General features: G+C 42.7%; 1 non-coding gene and 2 pseudogenes across 1 annotated transcript; 2 read left to right on the forward strand and 1 right to left on the reverse strand.

Annotated features, from left to right (window-relative positions):
- The first annotated feature begins 43 nt into the window (after positions 1-43).
- On the forward strand, positions 44-198 carry LOC146721664 (5.8S ribosomal RNA). The gene has a single exon (XR_014925578.1). It is a non-coding gene; the product is annotated as a 5.8S ribosomal RNA (ribosomal RNA).
- A 1,061-nt stretch (positions 199-1,259) lies between these two features.
- Positions 1,260-3,586, forward strand: LOC146721665 (large subunit ribosomal RNA; annotated as a pseudogene).
- A 13,070-nt stretch (positions 3,587-16,656) lies between these two features.
- Positions 16,657-17,399, reverse strand: LOC114941312 (uncharacterized; annotated as a pseudogene).
- Positions 17,400-23,253: the final 5,854 nt, after the last annotated feature.

Genomic DNA, 23,253 nt, shown 5'->3' on the forward strand with positions numbered 1-23,253 from the left:
ACGAGAAGCGCGTTTTTTCGCGAACGCAAAAATTTCGAACAATTACCCTGAACGGTGGATCACTTGGCTCGTGGGTCGATGAAGAACGCAGCTAATTGCGCGTCAACTTGTGAACTGCAGGACACATGAACATTGACATTTTGAACGCACATTGCGGTCCACGGATACAATTCCCGGACCACGCCTGGCTGAGGGTCGTTTTAGTACCCCTAAACTGCTTGCGCCCGAAAAGCGCGCACGGCCACGACGCGGGCGATCAGAGAATGGCGCGCGCGTCGCCTGTGCCCTGTGCAACGCTTACAATGGGCGTACGAGCGATCGTTGGACGTTCGCCCGAGGTGTCTGTGCCGCGCCGACCGGCCGCGGCGCAAATCCTGGCGTCGTCTGAAATGACACACCGAAATAATAATGAGGAGGAGAAGCGCACAAGCGTGTAAAACGTTGGCGAACGCGCGCCCAGAGAATGCTGCGCGAATTAAGAGGGGGAGCGTGTTTGTGTATCCAAGTCGTGTGTGTACGCGAGAGCCGAGGAGAAATGGGATGAGAGTAAGAGCGCGCGCAAAGGGAGCAACAAACGGCCAAAAAAAGGGTCAGGACGGTGAATGGCACCGCTTTCCCTAGAGCGGCGCGTGCGTCGTTGTCTCCCGAAAGTAGGTAGCGCTTGTCTCACCGTCTCTCCTCTCCGTACATCACACAGACTGACCGGACTGCTCTCGCACTCTGTGCCGCGTCTCTCGGTGCGATAGCGCTCGCGCGTCTTATGCCGAGGCGCCCTTGCCCGCACACATAACGGTATTACGGAGAAATATACGGCGCGTCGTCGTCCGGCGGAGAGAGCATTCGTAATCCTTTACCTCTTTACGGAGAAGGGTTTTGAATCGCGAGCCGACCGCGTGTCCGAGTCCACGAAATTTTCGTAAAGCGAAAAAAGGGGACCGGCGCGCCGCGTCGTGTATTTGTCGAATCAATTCCGCCCGAATTTCGTATATAAAAGAGAAGGGAGAGCCGAGAATCTCGAACCCCGCGATATATCGTCTCCATTACCACCAACGAGTGTGTGTGTGTGTGTGTGCGGTTAGCGCCCCGGCGATTTGCCTTCTCGCGTATTTCGTGTGCTGCCGCTGCTGCTCTCTCGTCGACGCTCTCTCTCTCTCCCTCTTATAATATATATTATAGAGGAGAGACGACGATGAGCAACGCGGAGGAGGCAAACGGCTACGAAAACTCACTATGCGACGACCTCAGAGCAGGCGAGATTACCCGCTGAATTTAAGCATATTATTAAGCGGAGGAAAAGAAACTAACCAGGATTTCCTTAGTAGCGGCGAGCGAACAGGAAAGAGCCCAGCACCGAATCCCGCGGTTCCGCCACAGGGAAATGTGGTGTTTGGGAGGATCCGCTTATCCCGAGGTGCCGCGTCGCGTCCAAGTCCATCTTGAATGGGGCCACTTACCCGTAGAGGGTGCCAGGCCCGTAGCGACCTGTGCGCGCTTCGGGAGGATCTCTCCTTAGAGTCGGGTTGCTTGAGAGTGCAGCTCTAAGTGGGTGGTAAACTCCATCTAAGGCTAAATACGACCACGAGACCGATAGCGAACAAGTACCGTGAGGGAAAGTTGAAAAGAACTTTGAAGAGAGAGTTCAAGAGTACGTGAAATCGTTCAGGGGTAAACCTAAGAAACCCAAAAGATCGAACGGGGAGATTCATCGTCAGCGGCACTGGCTTTGCGTCGGTCGGCGATGTCCCGCGGAGTCCTTGCGGCTCGCGCGCGGGCACGCTACCGCGCGCCGATGTCCGGCGCTTGTCGTCGTGCACTTCTCCCCAAGTAGAACGTTGCGACCCGCTGGGTGTCGGTCTACGGCCCAAGTGCGGTATCTGTCGCGTCGCCGGTAAAACGGCACGCGACAAACCCTCGGTCGCCCGGCCGGCTGCTCGGCGGTACGCGCAAGGTATCAGGCCGCACTATTCACGGTGCGTCGAGACCGTCGCAAGCGCGCGCCACGGTACTCGGAGGTTACGGACTTCGCGCCGTCCCCGGTCCTGGCCCGCTGTTGGTTACGGTACACCTTCGACAGGCCTGCGAACGTCTCCCGCGGTCTTGCGGGAGACCGATACCGGTCGGCGACGCTACTGCTTTGGGTACTCTTAGGACCCGTCTTGAAACACGGACCAAGGAGTCTAACATGTACGCGAGTCATTGGGACTTGTCGCGAGACCTAAAGGCGCAATGAAAGTGAAGGTCGGTCCTGGCCGTCGACCTAGGGAGGATGGGCCGCGTCGCGATGCGGCCTCGCACTCCCGGAGCGTTTTGTTTTCATCGCGAGAAGAGGCGCACCCAGAACGTACACGTTGGGACCCGAAAGATGATGAACTATGCCTGGTCAGGACAAAGTCAGGGGAAACCCTGATGGAGGTCCGTAGCGATTCTGACGTGCAAATCGATCGTAGGAACTGGGTATAGGGACGAAAGACTAATCGAACCATTTAGTAGCTGGTTCTCTCCGAAGTTTCCCTCAGGATAGCTGGCACTCGGCCGTTCCGCACGGAACGCGCGCGTGTCTCATCTGGTAAAGCGAATGATTAGAAGCCTTGGGGCCGAAATGACCTCAACCTATTCTCAAACTTTAAATGGGTGAGATCTCTGGCTTTCTTGAATTATGAAGCCACGAGCATCTTTGGATCAGAATGCTAAGTGGGCCATTTTTGGTAAGCAGAACTGGCGCTGTGGGATGAACCAAACGCAGAGTTAAGGCGCCCAACTCGACGCTCATGGGACACCATGAAAGGCGTTGGTTGCTTAAGACAGCAGGACGGTGGCCATAGAAGTCGGAATCCGCTAAGGAGTTTGTAACAACTCACCTGCCGAAGCAACTAGCCTTGAAAATGGATGGCGCTGAAGCGTCGAGCCTATACTCTGCCGTCAGCGGCAAGTGGGGCGGCAACCGGGAGCGGGCGTTAGACTTCTCTCGCGTCGTCACAAAGCCCTGACGAGTAAGAGGGTCGCGACGGTGAGCGCAGAAGGGTCTGGGCGCGAGCCTGCCTGGAGCCGCCGTCGGTGCAGATCTTGGTGGTAGTAGCAAATACTCCAGCGAGGCCCTGAAGGACTGACGTGGAGAAGGGTTTTGTGTGAACAGCCGTTGCACACGAGTCAGTCGATCCTAAGCCCTAGGAGAAATCCTATGTCAATGACGGCGTACAATAGACTCGAGTGTCAAGGAATAATAATAAATATTATACGAAAGACACACGCCCGTTGGGCGAAAGGGAATCCGGTTCCTATTCCGGAACCCGGCAGCGGAACCGCATACAATTCGGGCCCTCGTAAGAGTGTTCGTCGGGGTAACCCAAAATGATCTGGAGACGCCGTCGGGAGATCCGGGAAGAGTTTTCTTTTCTGTATAAGCGTTCGAGTTCCCTGGAAACCTCTAGCAGGGAGATAGGGTTTGGAACGCGAAGAGTACCGCAGTTGCGGCGGTGTCCGGATCTTTCCCTTGGACCTTGAAAATCCAGGAGAGGGCCACGTGGAGGTGTCGCGCCGGTTCGTACCCATATCCGCAGCAGGTCTCCAAGGTAAAGAGCCTCTAGTCGATAGAATAATGTAGGTAAGGGAAATCGGCAAATTGGATCCGTAACTTCGGAATAAGGATTGGCTCTGAGAAGCGGGGCTGACGTGCCGGGCCTGGGCGAGGTGAACGGTCGGCGTTTTTGCGCCGGTCCCGGGATCCGAGCTCGGTCCCGTGCCTTGGCCTTTTGCGGATCTTCCTTGCTGCGAGGCTTCCGTGGCGGCGCAAGCCGTCGTGGTCGTCTTCTTCGGCCGCCATTCAACGCTCAGCTCAGAACTGGCACGGACTAGGGGAATCCGACTGTCTAATTAAAACAAAGCATTGCGATGGCCCTCGCGGGTGTTGACGCAATGTGATTTCTGCCCAGTGCTCTGAATGTCAACGTGAAGAAATTCAAGCAAGCGCGGGTAAACGGCGGGAGTAACTATGACTCTCTTAAGGTGGTCTCCTCGGCTCTTGATACCCGTTTAGTGGATTCTTTGAGCCGGGGATAAAGGCTTCCCTGTTGAGAGTCGTAGTTGCACAGGGCTGACGATGCGCAAGTTATAGCCTCTCGCGGCCTAGCCAAACCTCACCTCCTATTGGTTCCCGCTGGTAACCACCCTAGACTGCGCGAGCAATCGAGGAGTGGGCTAACGAGGTTAAGGCGTCCTTTCCGAGTTTGTCTGGGGCTCGGGCTGGCCATATGGCCAGTGCCAAGCGGGAGCGTTCCGCTCCAGGCACAATTGCCGCGGCTCTCCAAGGACGTCGGTCCATGCGCCATCCCCACCTCCACGCGGTGAGAGCTGGAAACGTCGAGGTACCCCTCGGCGGCTAACGGGGCAATGGTTTCGGGCAGAGTGTGTGTACCGACACACATTTCTGGGCATCGGCGGGGTTTTTCGGTTCCTCTCTCGAGTGTCACGGTCACGCTCGAACGCCGGGTGAACACCCAGGCTTGTAGGGCGGGGACAATTGTCCTTAAGCCGTGGCCAGAGGAGCTGGGGACTCTAAAGGTGCTTCGCGGCGCACTAGGCGCGAATCTGAGGGAGCTTTTCCCTTCGGATTAGCCGTCCATAGGAGGAGGGATCCATAGCTTGGCTCAAGTCCCAAATCTTATGGAGACACGGTGTTACGTCCCGTTCGCAGTCGCGGCGTGCTATTCGCGAGTGTATGATTCGCGTTGCACGTACTCGAACTATTGCGCGAGACAACGTCGTATTACGGAAATTTTTCCGGGGATACCCACGACGAAGGGTTTTCCGACAAAGGTTGCACGATGCGGAGGGAGGGGGGAAAACGTATTACCCTTAAGGTAGCAATTACGACGTGGAGCCTATCTGTAATTCCACAGTTATGATTGTGGTCCCGTCTTCTATCCTCGCCGGGACGCTATCTGGGTTGCGCGAGTAGTCCCCGTATATAGACTCGCAAAGTTCGCATAGGTCACCCGCTCGTGAAAGGGTGAGGCGGTTGCTACAAGTTCCGCAAACTATCCCAACTAGTAATCCACCTATGATTAGGCTATGTTTCCGGATCCGTGTCCAGAATAATTTAGAAGTTCGAGGTAACGTGGCGAAGCATGAAAGACAAAGAGCGGCTTTAGTTTCACAATGAATGTACCCGACACCGACTTGACAGTAATACGGAGGCTCGAGAGGTATTGGGAGATTAACTCCTGGAAGAGGGGTTACACCTCTAAAGAGGATTGGGCACATCTATACCTGCCAAGTTAGCTGTATTTTAAAAGATCATGCGTTGTTCGCTCGTAGATGGTTGATGAGACCGGACGTTGTCGGGAAGTCGATAAATGTCGGTAAAGTGAGTCGATGTGGTGTCGATACGACGTCGGCAGATGTCGGTAACGAACGTCGGTAGAAACCGTCGGTAAGTGGTCGGTAATCGTTGGTAACAAACGTCGGTAAGATGTCGGTAAAAGAACATACGTCGGTATATTGTCGGTAACGTCGGTATAAGAACGTACGTCGGTATAATGTCGGTAATGTCGGTAAAAGAACATATGTCGGTATAATGTCGGTAATGTCGGTAAATCAAGAGTGTTCTCAATTGATTATTGTTTAAGTGACTATTTTGTTGTACGGATTTTACAAAGTTATTTCTTGAGCCACGAAGATTTTTAAGAGATTGAATTATTTGCGTTTTTCCGTGTTAGAAGTTCGAGAGTTGCACCGCGTGTAATGGGCGACCCTAGTTTTATAGCCTGACCCTTTTTTTATAGCTTCCGCAGTGACGATGGAAAAGAGGAAAAATGCGTCGGAGATTTTTCTAGAATGTTCTCTTCCACGTGGTAGAAGCGTCTCTGAATTTGCTAACACGCGCGATTCCTTAGGTTAACATGAATTTCACTTATCTTTAGTAGCACTTTCTTGATCGTGTCGGCTCGTACTTGGAGGTAGTGCGTGCGGCGAGGGTCGTTTACTGGGATGTTTGGCGGCGGCAGGCGTCGTGGTTGGAACGTTATTGGTATGCACTTCCACTGTAGGAGTTCGTCGTTGTTATTATTTTTAATGTTGAAAATGTCCTCGTATTCAGGATCGGCCTGAAACTCCACTCCGAGGAATTGAGAATATTCCTCGGTCGCTGATTCACGATAAAGTCGGTTTAGTTTTCGTAATTGATTCTTCCTTCCCGCGCGTCGCGTCTTAGGCATATTGAATTTGATGCATCCTCTGAATGATTACTCAAATAAGGAGGGTTGATATGCGGCGGACCTCACTATCAATTCCTTATTTTGGCAAATACTGAAAATGTTAATTCTGACTGTGATGAGCGGTGGTCCGCTCCAAACACAGTTTGAATTATTCTGAATTCAAACGCCGTATGACAAATTTAAACGCTATCGTATTTTATCACGGGAGTGGAAGTTTCGAAGAATACTGAACACTAGTTTTCACACATGAATACACTGATTTATTCGTATAGTAGTACAAAATTCGAGACTAAAACTTAGAATTAGAATTTAGATTTAGACTTAGAATTTAGAGTTAGAATATTATACTTAGAGTTAGAATTTTAGAATTAGAGTTAGGATTTAGAATTTGGACTTAGAATTTAGAAGTGCGACTATACTGTTCGGTGTCACGCAGAGAACTGCCGAAATTCGGGACTGCTCTGAGGTCCTTCGTTTCGGCGGCTCGGGCCTGCGGCAGCCTGGAGAGGGGGAACTCTCCGGAGTAGGGGCTCTCACTGTGGTGGGAGATCCTTAGGCGCTACGAAGCGCCACGCTTAGTTTCTAGGCGGAGTTAAGCGTCATGGCCGGCTTTGGCGCGCTTTTCAAATGATGTTTGATAGTTTTAGGATTTATTCCTTATAGATGGAAAAAAATTTACATACCCAGACATAGTAATAAGGCCGGACGTGACAGTTATAAATGCCTGGAGGGTGGCCACGTCAGAGCGCGATGCCCAAACAAGGCGGACCGCAGTGGTAAATGTTACCGCTGCGGTCAGGAAGGCCATGAGGCCAAGACGTGCGAAGTCCCGGTACACTGCGCGGTTTGCGGGGATAAGAACCTCCCCGCCAATCACAGGACGGGGGGAAAGGCCTGCAAACCGGTGCAGAAAGGGAGAAGGGGCATCCCACTAGCTAAAGCAATGGGAGCCCCAAAAGAATCCGGGGCAACAAGAATGGAGGTGGAGCCTTTGGAAAGTGTCTCTCCCACGCAAAACACCCAGGAGAGACCCAAAGAACAAAGGCCCCCCAGAGCTAAGGGAGGAAGAAAAATAGCTGAGGAAGGAGAAAGGCCCCTCCAGCAACCAAGGCGTTGGAAAAAGACAGCGCCTCCAGGAAGAACTGGGGGGGGGGGGAGGGAGAACGCGGACGCTATGGAAATAGCGTCGGAAGGAGGAACCAGGACAAAAATGGTTGAGGATGGCCGATAGAATACTCCAAACCAACCATGCGAGGAACGCCCAGAATCTCTTCGTCTATACTATGGCGGAGAGATCCTGCGGCTTAGGCATTGTGGCGGAGCCGTACAAAGTACCCAATAAAAACTGGGTAAAAAGTACCGACGGCTCCGCCGCAATAGTAAGGAGGAATACGCCCGACTTCCCCCCTCTGGATCTCATAGGGGCGGGCGAGGGATACGTGGCGGCTTCCTGGGGGCCCATCATCGTTATAGGGGTATACCTCCCGCCGAGCTTAAAAAACAACAAATTCGGCGGGAGGTTGAGGACCCTAGAGAGGGAGATTGCCTGTCATTACCCCAAACCGATAATGGTCGCGGGGGATTTCAATGCCAAATCAACGGCATGGGGTTCCCCGCGGACCGACTGGCGGGGTGATGAAGTTGAAGAGTGGGCGGCGCAATGCGACCTGACGCTCCTCAATTTGGGGAGCGAAAAGACATGTGTGCGCCGACAGGGCGGGTCAATTGTGGATCTCACATGGATGACCCGCCCTGCAGCAAGGATGGTTAAGAAGTGGAGGGTGGCGACGGAGATCGAAACTCTATCTGACCACAGATACATAGAGATCTCCGTCGCTATCACCACAAAGGAGGTCGCAGAGCGTCGCCTACAAAGAGAGGCGGTCTCCAAAAGATGGGCTCTCAGGAAGCTGGACACGGACATGTTTATGGCGGCAATTAATGCCGCCATGATAGGAAGGGAAGAGGGGACCGGGGATTTAGAAGAGCATAGGGCATGGCTAACAAGCGGCGTAATCCAAGCATGCGACGTAGCCATGCCCAAGGTCAAAGCCCGGTCCCCGAAGCATGCGTACTGGTGGTCGGAGGACATCGCCGAGCTAAGGCGGTCCACCGACCACGCAAGGAGGGAGATAAAAAGGAGGAAGAAGCACGCGCTACTAGACCCAGAAGGATTGGAGGACGCGTGGGACGCCTATAAACATAGAAGAGACGACCTACGCGCCTCCATCCAACAGGCGAAGGCGAGGGCCTGGGAAGAACTAATCTCCTCCCTAGACGACGACCCGTTGGGCCGTCCCTATAAAATAGTTCTCAATAAATTGAGAGGAGGGACGGCACCACTAACGGAGTCGTTGGACCCCCATCTCGTAAAAAATATCATAGAGGTCCTGTTCCCCCGGGCGTCGGGCACACAAAGCCCGATACAGGCCGGGGAGCAGGACTGGGACGAAACAGAGATAGGGGTCACGGGAGGGGAAATCCGGGATGCCGTCAAGAGGATCAAGAAGGGGAAAGCCCCTGGACCTGACGGCATCCACAGAAAAATCTGGGCCCTCGCCTCCAAGGAACTGGTCGAGCCCATAAGGCGCCTGTACAACGGGTGCCTCAGGGAGGGCTCCTTCCCCCGCAAGTGGAAAAGGGCATCCATAGTCCTAATCTCTAAGGAAGGAAAACCTAGGGATTCGCCCTCGGCGTACAGGCCGATATGCCTGTTGGACGAGGCGGGAAAGATTCTGGAAAGAATCATCGCTGCCCGCCTCGTCCATCACCTGTCCCGGGATGGTCCGAACCTAGACGACAGACAGTACGGCTTTCGGGCCGGGCGGTCAACCGTTGACGCAATCTTGCGTGTCCGCTCGGTCTCGGAGGCCGTCGTGAGGGAAGGCGGGGTGTTGCTGGCAGTCTCGTTAGACATTTCAAATGCCTTCAACTTTTATACGAGGGGGAAGGCGGACCCCTGTTGCTGGCGATTGTTACGTCCAATAATTCATCTGGCGATAAATTACCTTTTGCACAAGACGGTCTTCTCTCGCGTCTACCTCGGTGGACGTTTAAGAAGCTGCTCTCTATTTGTTTTATGGGCAACCTGCTAGGCCGGCTATACCCAGGGAAGCCGAGAGCTTGAGATTCGATTGAGAGTATCGGACGGAGAAGGAAACCGACGGGTCGGGTCGATAAATAAAGATATTTTACAAATATAATGTCATTTATTCATTTATAAAACCTTTACGTCGATATAAAGTTTATTGGTCCTGACGTGGTTTGTGGGGAGCTTGAAATTGAGTTACAATATGACTGAGCTCCAGTTCCGGATTGTTAGGCTGGTTGAGGTAAGTTATGAAAGAAGTGAAGTTATCTTGCGCTTCCTCAGGGATGACGTCATCGACGTCGTGAGTGAGATTTGCGGTGTCCTCGTTGAGAATGTGAAAAGTTTGTTCGTTGTTAAATTGTAAAATGGGGTCGTACTCTGGCGATGTGATTGGTAGATTTTGATCCGGGATATAATATTCAGGATCGGGTAAGAATTGATGATTAGGGTTCGTTATTAACGTATTTGATTCTAACGGTGAAGGCTCCGGAAATTGCGGATGAGAATAATCAATGTAAGGGGGGATATTGTTAATTGGCGAGTAAACGTCTGGAGAAGGGGATCGTACGATTATTCGCGTTGGATAAATTTAGATGTTAAGATTCAAAAGTCTTCTTGTTCTACGTTCGCGTAGTCTATGGAGACGTTGCAGGCCGCCATGTTATTTTTCTGAGTCATTAACAAATTGGTACTCTGGAATTACGAGCAATTATTTTTCATTGTACGGGCTAGTATGAATTTTAAATCAAATCTCTATAAACGATTATTATATTTTGTGCACTAAGAATAACATATTGCACTTATTTTCTAGAATCAAATTGTAATCAGTTTCACTTATATGTATGTATGTTCAATGTGAACTTGCACCTTGAATAAAATATCACAGTTACTTTTCATGGTAATATATTATTACTAAATTTAGATAATATACACTTTACGTATGTTCACTTTGAACTGGCACCTTGAATAACATATCAGTTACTTTTCGTGATAATTTATTATTAGATCGTTTAAATTTTGAAAGGTTTAAATTTTTGAGTATCTTCTTTTGAACATGGCCTGACCTTTTCATTTTTATGATTTTTTTATGATATTAATATTATCAATCAAACATCTTCGATTAAAATTAAAATTGTATTAATTGTTACACATTGTTAATTAATGGAAATAGAGAAATTATATCGATTTTCTTAAGTCAATTATTAATGGAAGAGATTCGCATTAAATTTGCTATATTTAATCGTCAATTATATATTTTTTAATTGTTTCTGCTCAAATCAATTGTCAATTGAATTGTCTTCAATTGAATCTGTTTTTTTTCAATCGTCCATTAAAGTACTTCTAATTAAAATTAACTTATTAATCGTTTAATTGAAAAACTTTTAATTAAATTAGCTTGTATTAATCGTTTAATCGATCGCTCTCCGATTAATTTCGTTTATATCGATTGTCAATTAAATAATCTTCAATTGACTTCGATCATATTAATTGTTAATTAAGCGATCTTCGATTAATCTAGCTTATATCAATCGTCATTGTAACGATTTCTAACTAATCTTTCTAAAATTAATCGTTAATTAAAAATATTTTAATTAAATCTGTTCATATCATTTGTTCAATTATAAAAAATCTAATTGATATTTTGCCATCTCTGCTTCAAACAATAATCGTACCACTTTCGTCTTCTTCAATAATGTGCGGAACAGAATAAGTCGCACAAACGCTCCAAACTGATCACTGGGTCATACAGGTCCTCACCTGACACGGAAATTTCAGAATCACGCACATCGGGTCCTAATGGCGTAAGTGCGGTTTCTAGGAGGAAAATCAGCTGGAGAAGCAGGAGGGATCGCTCGTTGTGGCTAAACTGTCCATCCTGCGAACGCCCGCAGGCGCTGCTGGATTTTTTTATCGCCATTCTCGAGGCAGTTCCGGTGAACGGTGGGTAGCAGTTGTGGCGTATGCCCGCATGGGCGAGGTAGCCGGAGCTCGTCGCCTTCGCGACGGCAACTCTTACAATAACTGTCTTAAACGGTCCCGCCGTACTAACTAATAATTAATTTTATTCTCCAGTTTTTGGTCGAATTAAATGCATCTTATTATTTGTCGAAATTTGTCACTAACGATCAACAATTATTTGTGAAGAATTAGTTTCATGTTTTTTGATGTTAGAGTTATGTTTTTTTATGCGCGTATCCAGATGACGTTTGATTCGCTCAATATAACAGGAATTGCAATTATTACAAGAAATTTTGTATACAGTGGAACCTCTCTCAGTTGGGTTGATGCGGAGACAAACCCGACTACGAGAGGTATCCAATAGCATGCTAGAAAGCGGTCACAATGGACTTAGCCTCTTTCCTTCTCTGTCTTCGACACAGTGCCGTGCAGTGCTCAAGCATGGAGAACGGAATCCTTACATATTTTACGAAGTGAGTGTATATTTATAATTTTGTCGCATAGCAATTGCAAAAATAATGCGACATAAGCATGCGTATGTGATCACACAACATGTATATATTACCACATGCGCATCCTCATATCGCTGACTTTCGTCCCGTGCATTGACAGATTTCCTAAACTCGTTATTTTATTTCAGGACAATTTCATGCAAAAACGCGTCGATTGAGCATTTACATAAATACAGTGAGATAGACAAAGTCAAGAAAAAATACCGGCGATTAGAAATTTCTAAAAAAATAGCAATATTGAGTTGCTTGGAAAAAGGTGAATCCGTTGCAAAATTGGCAGCTGAGTACAACGTCGCACATTCTACGATATGGTTAATCAAAAAGAAGAAAAATGACCTTTATAAATATGCAAGTTTAGTAAAGGATAATGACGGTTTTTTAAAGAAAAAAAGTAATAAACTATGTTGAACATCAGCTTCTGGATAAAGCGTTATTTATGTGGTTTCAACAACGGCGTTTATGGCCCTGATCACTTCAAAGGAAGTAACGGTTAGCTATGGAGGTGAAAAATTTATGTCTATTACGTATATATTATTTATATATTATGTACATAAAATTATGTATATATTATTTATATATTATGTACATAAATATGTATGTATACATACATATTTATGTATATATTATGACAGATTTAAACAACGACATGGTATTCGCGAGCTCAGCGTTCAAGGAGAAAGTCTGTCTAGTGATAACGAAGTTGCACAATTATTTTTTAAACAGTTTTCTGTGGAAATGAAAGAAGAAGGATACGACCCTGAAAATATATACAATGCGGACAAGAGTAGTTTGTTATGGAAAAATTTGCCAAGGAAAACTCTCGCAAGTCGTTCAGAGCAAACTGCCCCGGGACGAAAAGTACTAAAAGATCGAGTGACTTTCATGCTATGTACAAATGCTACAGAATCGCACAAGCTCAAAATTATGGTTATCGGAAAATACAAACAGCCTCGCTGCTTTAAAAACGTGACTAATTTACCAGTTTTTTTATAAAAATCAGAAGAGTACTGAATGGACGCCGAAATTTTCGAACAGTGGTTCCTAGAGTGTTTCATACCGGAAGTGGAAAAGGAACACAAACGTATGAAAAGAGAAGGAAAAGTCATACTTTTTGTTGACAATACTCCATGTCATAAACTTTCAGCTCGATGTATTACAGAGAATCCGCATTTTGTCATCAATTTTTTCTTTCGAATGTAACAACAATCAGTCAGCCAATGGATCAAGGCGTTATTGAAAAATTGAAAAGAAAGTACTAAAAAAATCTTTTGTTATCCAGTTGATTAAGCAATTGACATTCAAAGATTGTTGTGATATGATTGCAATTGCATGGGAAACAGTAACAGCAGAAAACATCTGAAATGCGTAGAAACTGTTAATTGCACTATCTACAAGCAAAAAAAATTCTTTATCTCGAGCGAATGATGTTGCTGAAACTTTAACAATGCTTCATAACATACATGGCTGTGAAGAATGCGATGAGGAAGATACGATGGCGTGGTTTAATCATAATGATCCTGGTTGGGAAATTCTTACTGACGACGTTATAGTATCTCTTTTAGGCATAAAAGTTTGTTTTATTTATTTATTTCTAAATTATTTCTTTTTGTTCCAAAATTTTCAGCATAACACTTCACTTTTCATAGACGTTTTCACATTCAATGTGGTATATTAAACTGTCTGTGTTGGTGTACATTACCCGGCATTTGTCACGATAGAGCGGTGACATGTATTCATGATGAAATTCATAAAGACATACTTTCGATATGTCGAGTATGCACATGCCGACATAGATTGGTTTATATAGTTTTACCTTTCGTAATTCTATGGCAACCAACTTTTCCGAAAATATGCTTGTACTATGAAAATTTGGTTTCGCGATCATTGCCTCTGCGCCGTATCGTCCGTCCCACTTTGTTAATAATTTTACATCCACATGATTACGCACATTTTTCATCGTTTTGCCAAATACCGCATTATTCATTAATTTATATAAATTTTTTTCAAAATTATTTTTCGCTTGTGTTTTAAACTCTGTATTAAGTTCGATATAATTTTTAAGCCATGCTGATTGAGTAAATTGTAGTATGCAGTATATTTTTGTAACGCGAAGCCCGTGACGCGTGCACTGCTGCAAGTTGTGGTAGTGTATCACGTAACGCTTCTTATCGTAAAGCGTTGCGTGATATTCTTAGCTTATACTCCCGTTTGCCGGGCGGCTTGTCGCGTGTCGGACAAAACGGTAGATCAATGTGTGCATCATGAAGATGTTGTGGATATTCTAAATCTACCTCGAGGATATAACCTGTAGGCGAATCGAGTGCGATAGATGAGATGTCGAAATTCGATACATTCGTCGACCCATCAAAAATCGGCATACGGCAATGGTTGACACATTGCCCATCCGTACAAATTATTTACATCTAAGTACATGAGGTAGGATGACGGTTTCGATGAGTCGTACGATTGCATGTACTTGTTATTAGCATGTGCGTATACCTGAACATTGACTAAGACCGCCGCGTATACCCCGTTCGATAAACATAACCATGTCAATGTCTGTTATGATTAGCGCGAAATCAGGAAAAGAAGCGCTAAATAGTGTCTCTCTCTCTTTCCCGCTCTAGCTGCGAGCCGATACGCGCTAGCGGGAAAGAGAGAGACGGCTGTCACTAAGCCGCCACGCCACGGCCAGCGAACGCGTCCGTTCGGGCCAATGTGTACCGCCAGCCGTGAAAAATATTTGTTTTAAACATACCTTTTCGTTCCTTCTAGAAAGACTCTAATAACAGAATTTGTTGTCGGAGTTGTTTTCCCGCCGGATCTTTCTAAAAGGATCAATGTCATTATAAGGCGCAAAGTCGAGCGCGGTCAGTCAGTCGCCTTTCGACAAACGACAAAATAACCGAGAATCTTTAAACGCGAAAATTATTACGGACACGGCTATTATTTGGACATCGATTTGAATTCTTATACGATTTTCGCAAGTGAAAGGCGTCGGGACATAATAATTATAAAATCCGGAATCGAAATAATTGTGATTATCGCTTGTTTTATTCGAGTTCTATCAATAAAAGTGCAAGTTCTCTAGAAACCGACTCTATTTATTTATAGTGTCGCCCGATCTATCTCCAACAAAATTTTCTCTCCTCTCTGCGCTTCACTCACGCTTCAAGTCCGCTCGCGAACAATGTCTATAAATAATTTTAATTTTATATTTGTATATTTTAACATGGCGTCCCATGTATATCCCGGAAGAGTATAGTAATACGTAGAGTCAAGCCCATAACTCTTTATGCAACTGTCGCGAAAATTTTCAAATATGTCTGCCAATAACAAGACATTAATTATTAAATATAAATCACTATATTCACCTAGCGTTCGAAGGGAGAATCGGTTCCATACGTTCTCGGCGTGCGCATAATCACTCTCGGATACTTTTTCATCGATTAAAGAACTGTAAAATGATTCGCGCGGTGGTAAACATGCATCTTGCAATTTGTCGATACAGTCTATATATTTATATGGAAAGACGCCTTTCCGTGTCAAAAGATTGAATTTTTCACTAGATAAATTTTGAAACTGTGATTGTAAAATTTTGAATTTGTCTTTATTCAGAAAAGATGCCAATTTGTCAAGACTAGCACTGAGAAATTTATATGAGTCTATGAAACGTAATTTAATATGATTTTTTGAATTGTTGTCTTGCGTCAATTTAACAGTTTTCGAGAATGAAATGTATTTTTCTTTCGTTATTGGAAGTAATTCGATTCCCCCTTTGAACGCTGTGGCTTAGTCCTCGATAATGAAATGCGCGTCGTAACCGGACAGATTATGAAAAACTATCGGAATACAAAAAGATTATTTATAATTTAAACTGCAATTTAAGTGTGCGGGACCTCTGTACCATCCGGTGAGATGGCAATGATCGCGAACGCGTGCATCGTCTTGCTCAAACAGTTTTTCGCATATATGACAATGCGTTGCGCTGCGAAGTTTTTCCCACTCGTCAGATGTTAAATTTACCATGGGGACGTTTGTACTTAAAATATTTTTTACACGTATTGCTAAATTTTTTAGTTCTTCGGCAAACCACGCCACGCAATCGACACTACGGCAGGAATTATATATAGATAATGAATTGTCGTACGAGCAATGTACATAATAAGCTAGGCTAAATACTTGATGATGCTGATATATTTTTTCTTTATAAGAGTTTTAACAAGGCTCTGTAATATAAATATAAATTTAACGTATAAGACGGGCAACAAGAGCCAAATCGCGGATGACAATGCGTTATCCTAACGAAACTAAATAATTTTTCGTTAGAATTAAATACCGGTGCACAAGGCACCAAATTTTTACTTGGACACGGCCAAGATTTTAAATATGAAATAATCTCATATTTTGAGATTTAATTTCAATACCCCTTTTAACCCCCCTACGGAAAATAAATAAATGAATGCAAGAGAAAAATATAGATCCGAAAATCGCTGAATCGGGAATCGAACCCGAGACCTTTCGCTTGCCGGGCGACTGCTTAATATATATAACAGAGAAAAGTATAGAATCGAAAGGATCTGAATAGCTCAGCTGGAAGAGCAGTCGCCCGGCAAGCGAAAGGTCTCGGGTTCGATTCCCGATTCAACGATTTTCGGATCTATATTTTTCTCTTGCATTCATTTATTTATTTTCCGTAGGGGGGTTAAAAGGGGTATTGAAATTAAATCTCAAAATATGAGATTATTTCATATTTAAAATCTTGGCCGTGTCCAAGTAAAAATTTGGTGCCTTGTGCACCGGTATTTAATTCTAACGAAAAATTATTTAGTTTCGTTAGGATAACGCATTGTCATCCGCGATTTGGCTCTTGTTGCCCGTTTTATACGTTAAATATTTTTTCTTGTTCCATCTTTTTCAAAACGCATTCCAAATCGGCGTACACCACAAACGGAAGCCGCTCCTTTCTGTTGTAGTTGTTGAAGCTAAGCCACTTGTCCTTATCGCTCGGTAATCGGATAGCGCAGTCATTTAATTTTCCACAGTCTACAGTATGCGTCTGCAACTTGTCTTCCGAATTGAAATAGTGTAAACATCTGTAAAATAAAAAATTATAATTTTAATTAAAATTATTTTTTAAATTTTAGTTTAATAAATATATACGTACCGATCACAGATATATCTTCTACATTTCTTTTTACTCAGTTGCGCACTGACAAGTCGAGATAAATTCTTTATCCAAGCGAAATGTCCAACGCTGTTTTCGTCTTGCACGTACAGCAAATTGACGTGTCTGTCTTTTTTTCTCTGAAAGACGTAGCGGGACAATGTTGTTCTCGATGCTGTACACATTCACGGAGATGTTGTTTGCAAGTTCAAACTTTTTAATTTGATTTATAGTCACTGGAAACTCAATGTTCTGGAGATTCAGCACTGTTGTGTAATGTGGATAAGAGGATTCTCGACTCGTGCTTTCTTTCAGCAGGGTAAAGAGCGGCCACCACTGACCATGCGAAACACGCATTGTCCGCTGATTGCGCATTAACCACCGCTCTCTTTGTCACAATTTCTCGCGGTAATTTGATACGACATCCCGCGCGCATTGGATTGTATTTATTTATATTTACAGTTAAATCTATTATTCGCGACAATGCTCAACCGCTATCGCGTTCCTGAAACTCTTCTAGCGATGCTAGCGTGGGCTCGATAACGCGGCGCTCGTACCACTCGCGTAAATCAGACGTGCGAAAGAGTTCAAAGTTTATCGCATTGACGCTTTTATTGGCACGGTTATCACGGTTATCAGATACAAACTCACCATTAAATATAGTGTTCACCTTCACACTGATGTGTCTCTGCAACATATTTTGCACATTCTCAATTACAATGTTTTTAGCATTTTCTAAAAATTGTCGCGGTTTGATGTAGTTTGTATTAATTATTGCACCGGTCAGTATACGACTCTCGAACGCCGTATCAATTTCGCGCCAAACGAGTCTTTGCACGTTATTGTTGCCGTCGATATTGCCACCGCCACTGTATTCACCACCAATACACATATATTGTCTCTGCAAGCGTACCTTTACACCCTCGAGTCGCACTATTGTAGCCACCATAGATTGTCTATGTCCGATTGAGAGTCGCGGACGCTTGACACGGTTGCATTCTTCAAGCTGTGCGATAAATTCGTCGCACTGTTGCAACCATTCTAAAAATTTGCCCAAGGTGGCGATTTGGTGGGACCGCTCCAATAAATTGCGCTCAATATGCTCCGCGTTTTCAATGTTCTTTTCTTTTTAATCACTATTATGCCACTGACGCAAGAAAGTAATCACTAAACTTTTGCACCACTGCATCTATGCATTTTCAAAATCGTACTATGGCTTGACGCGCTCTCATCCTCCTTATATATATTTCATCTAATTCTGTATTCTTTTTTAGCATTTGGTGTATCCCAAAAAATAGTTTCCCATGCCGTTTTATGTGTGGAGGAGTAAGGCAGCCGAACGTTGGCGCCGATGTGTTGTAAAAAAAAAAAAAGGAAAATGTTTCTCTTCCGTTTATGGAAGATTTTTCGCGAGGATACAAAGCTGCCGAACGTCAGCGCTTTTACACTCGTACCGCCTATAAATAACATTTTGATAGTTCGTCGCAACGTTGGCCCTAAAATCTCAATTCCCTTCCGTATGTCGGAACAATAAAATGCACCAAAAAAAGGATTTTATGAATATTGGAGTGCCCCTTTTTTAAATTTGGGCAGTCATAAACCCCTGCCCAGCTTGACGTCATAAATCCCTGCCCAGTGTGACGTCATTCCCCCACCCTTAGGATATCCCCTCGCCCCGCACCCCGCTCAGAGGCCCAGAGTTAGAACCAGCCTTATATCACTACTTACATTCTTTTCAATTTTTCAATGACGCCTTGATCCATTGGCTGAATGATTGCTGTTACATTCGGAGGAAAAAAATTGATGACAAAATGCGGATTCTCTGTAATACATCGAGCTGAAAGTTTATGACATGGAGCATTGTCAACAAAAAGTATGACTTTTCCTTCTCTTTTCATACGTTTGTGTTCCTTTTCCACTTTTGGTATGAAACACTCTAGGAACCACTGTTCGAAAATTTCGACGTCCATCCAGCTACTCTTCTGATTTTTATAAAAAACTGGTAAATTAGTCACGTTTTTGAAGCAGCAAGGCTGTTTGTATTTTCCGATAACCATAATTTTGAGCTTGTGCGATCCTGTGGCATTTGTACATAGCATGAAAGTCACTCGATCTTTTAGTACTTTTCGTCCCGGGGCAGTTTGCTCTGAACGACTTGCGAGAGTTTTCCTTGGCAAATTTTTCCATAACAAACTACTCTCGTCCGCATTGTATATATTTTTAGAGTCGTATTCTTCTTCTTTCATTTCCGCAGAAAACTGTGCAAAAAATAATTGTGCAACTTCGTTATCACTAAACAGACTTTCTTTTTGAACGCTGAGCTCGCGAATATCATGTCGTTGTTTAAATCTGTCATAATATATACATAAATATGTATACATACATATGTATACATACATATTTATGTATTTTATATATTATTTATATTTATATTATATTATTTATATATTATGTACATAAATATGTATACATACATATTTATGTACATAATATATAAATAATATATACGTAATAGACATAAATTTTTTACCTCCACAGCTAACCGTTACTTCCTTTGAAGTGATCAGGGCCATTCAATTTTTGATTGAGGATAATTGCTTTTTTTTTAGAAGTGGACCCGAGATTGGTTCTTCTAGTAAACGCCGTTGTTGAAACCACATAAATAACGCTTTATTCAGAAGCTGATGTTCTACATAGTTTATTACTTTTTTCTTTAAAGAACCGTCATTATCCTTTACTAAACTTGCATATTTATAAAGGTCATTTTTCTTCTTTTTGATTAACCATATCGTAGAATGTGCGACGTTGTACTTAGCTGCCAATTTTGCAACGGATTCACCTTTTTCCAAGCAACTCAATATTGCTATTTTTTTAGAAATTTCTAATCGCCGGTATTTTTTCTTGACTTTGTCTATCTCACTGTATTTATGTAAATGCTTAATCGACGCGTTTTTGCATGAAATTGTCCTGAAACAAAATAACGAGTTTAGGAAATCTGTCAATGCACGGGACGAAAGGCAGCGATATGAGGATGCGCATGTGGTAATATATACATGTTGTGTGATCACATACGCATGCTTATGTCGCATTATTTTTGCAATTGCTATGCGACAAAATTATAAATATACACTCACTTCGTAAAATATGTAAGGATTCCGTCCTCCATACTTGAGCACTGCACGGCACTGTGTCGAAGACAGAGAAGGAAAGAGGCTAAGTCCATCGTGACCGCTTTCTAGCATGCTATTGGATACCTCTCGCAGTCGGGTTTGTCTCCGCATCAATCCAACTGAGAGAGGTTCCACTGTATACTTCTTGTAATAATTGCAATTCCTGTTATATTGGGAAAATCAAACGTCATCTGGATACGCGCATAAAAAAACATAACTCTAACATCAAAAAACATAAAACTAATTCTTTACAAATAATTGTTGATCGTTAGTGACAAATTTCGACAAATAATGAGATGCATTTAATTCGACCAAAAACTGGAGAATGAAACTAATTATTCTGTCATTAATAAACATAGAGTGTCGCTTAACCATGATTTGGACTAATGTTTCCATCCTACATAACAAAGCTAACGTAAAAAAGAAAGAAATAAGTGAAATGATTTTTATTAAGAAACAAAAAAATTCCATAAATTTGCAAAGGGACACGAACATTTAAATTTGATTTATGACACTATTCTTAATTTATTTTAGTCCTAACGCATTATATTATTTATATTTTACCTATAATAATTCCATTTTAATATCATTTTTATTTACTATGTATATACGTTTTATTTTCTGTTTACGGAGGTTTTAGTTGTATTATTTTAGTTGTGTTGATTATTTTATCTTATTTAATCGACTTTTATTTCTCTCTTAACAATGTTTTTGACTTGTTGTTGGCTAATCTGTGTTCGGTTAATCTAACGTTACTTATCAAAAGGAGTACTACTTTTCATTAGGATATTAATTATATTATGTCAAGTTTTTTAAATTTTGATCTTATACTATAAATTGACATCACGAGCGTATAGTTTTTACCATTCTACATTAAATAATGGTGTTATATCTCTAAAAACTATAACTATTAAGGTATAATTACTCATATTACATCCGCTTGACGACGAGCACTGACCGCGTAAAAACGCATACGCTGCGAGACACACGCAGAACCGAAATTGCCCAATGTGCAAGCAAAGCGGAAGGACTTGGAATTTACTTCGCTTGCACCTAGGTCCTTGACCTGTTGCCAGGCACCCTTTCCGATCAAAGAACTTCCAAAAAGCAAGACTATAAAAACGGAGCAGGAGACGCGTTCAGGAGTCGCTCTCGAGTCGTTAATTTAGAGTAACCTCGCTAACCGCGTGCGATCTATAACATCTTATCGCAGTCGCGCGCGCGATTCACGAAGTCATAGTTAACTAGTGGAAATAAAGAAAACGTCAAGTAGTTAATTCAAATAAAAATTCTTTAATAGTGAAAAAGTGAAGTGCATTCATTCAATCATCCCGATTCAAGCCCTGACGCCCCGGATCCTCATCCTAATTTAGCGCGACTCCTTGTGCCTTACCCGGGGCACACAACAATGGATATTACAAATTATAATATTATAATTATAAAGCAATGCAAAATTAATACCTAATCAAAACATCACATACCAATGCTCAAGCTCGTATGACAATAAAAACAATGATAAATTATTAAATTAAGGCCATGTGTAACGAGCAATACGATATTATTTTATTATTGAGAAGAAAATTCTTAATTTGAAATAATAATTATACAAACGTTTCGAGCTCTACTTGCTCCTCTTCAGTGCGCAAAAAAATAGTGATAATAAATAACGATAATAAATAAATACATAAAATTCTAATAAAAAATCCGCAATACATAGTCAATATAAGTTATATAGTTGAGTCATAGTTAAAACGCAAAATATATTTACAATGAATTGAGACCATTAAAATAGTTCAACAAAGTAAGAACCCAATTAGAAGCAGAATGATTCGTCCGGTTATTCATAAAATATATTAGAATTATTAATAAAAACTTGGAGTGACACTTATACATTACTCCAAATGAACCACTTATCGTTATTTGACGAAAGTCCCTCGATCTGGCAATGATTATGTTCATCCTCTCCAAATTATTTGATATTTGTTAATTGAATTTAAAGAATTTATTCAATTGTAAAATAGGATTCCACTAATGTGTATGTGAAAAAAAGATTAAAAATTATAAATTAAACTAACTACTAAAATATTGAACCTTTATGCTTACAAATTGTTCCGAATAACTTGAGATGACGTTGCTTCTAATTGTTTTTAATAATTTATCCTTAATTTATCCTTAATTTAATAATTTATCATTGTTTTTATTGTCATACGAGCTTGAGCATTGGTATGTGATGTTTTGATTAGGTATTAATTTTGCATTGCTTTATAATTATAATATTATAATTTGTAATATCCATTGTTGTGTGCCCCGGGTAAGGCACAAGGAGTCGCGCTAAATTAGGATGAGGATCCGGGGCGTCAGGGCTTGAATCGGGATGATTGAATGAATGCACTTCACTTTTTCACTATTAAAGAATTTTTATTTGCTTCTAATTGTTGTTGGCCTTATTGTTAGTACTTGACTGTTGTCTAGTCTTTTAAAAAGTCGAATAAATAGGTGTCAGATCTCACAAAATAAACATTTACATAAGTCTAAAAATTCGATATTTCTTCTAGAATGTCGAAATACGCGTTGTTAAGCAATTCGGTGTCTGTGTTATTATTTATACCATGCCTTTGTTCCTTGATGTGTATCATTTCCGAGATAAGTCTTTTATAATAATTAGATTCAATATCAAGTATTTTAACGTTATCCCAATCAAAAGCATGTTTTTTATCCATAATATGTTCAGAGACCACAGAATGCTTGGAGGAATCAAATTTAATATTATTCATATGCTCTTTTAGTCTAGTGCGTAATTTTCTTTTGGTTTGCCCAACATACGAAGCTTCACAATCCTTACAATTAATTTTGTAGACAACATTATTATTATTGTTATGCACGTTTTTGTCCTTGTGGACTTTAATTAATTTGTTAAGATTATTTAGACAACGGTATCCTACTCTAAAATCTGATTTTTTTATTGTCGATGCTATTGTCTCAGAAATGTTATTAATGTATGGAATGACGAAAAATTTTTTCTTGCTATTATCTTCTGCAATTTCTTTTTTTCTATTGTTGTTAAACTGACCATTGTTTTTTTGCTACTGAACTGACTTTTTTGCACTATTTTTTTGCGCACTGAAGAGGAGCAAGTAGAGCT

Source organism: Nylanderia fulva, unplaced genomic scaffold (assembly GCF_048542155.1).
Source record: "Nylanderia fulva isolate GAGA-0341 unplaced genomic scaffold, ASM4854215v1 Scaffold432, whole genome shotgun sequence".
In the NCBI taxonomy this organism is placed as follows: Eukaryota; Metazoa; Arthropoda; class Insecta; order Hymenoptera; family Formicidae; genus Nylanderia; species Nylanderia fulva.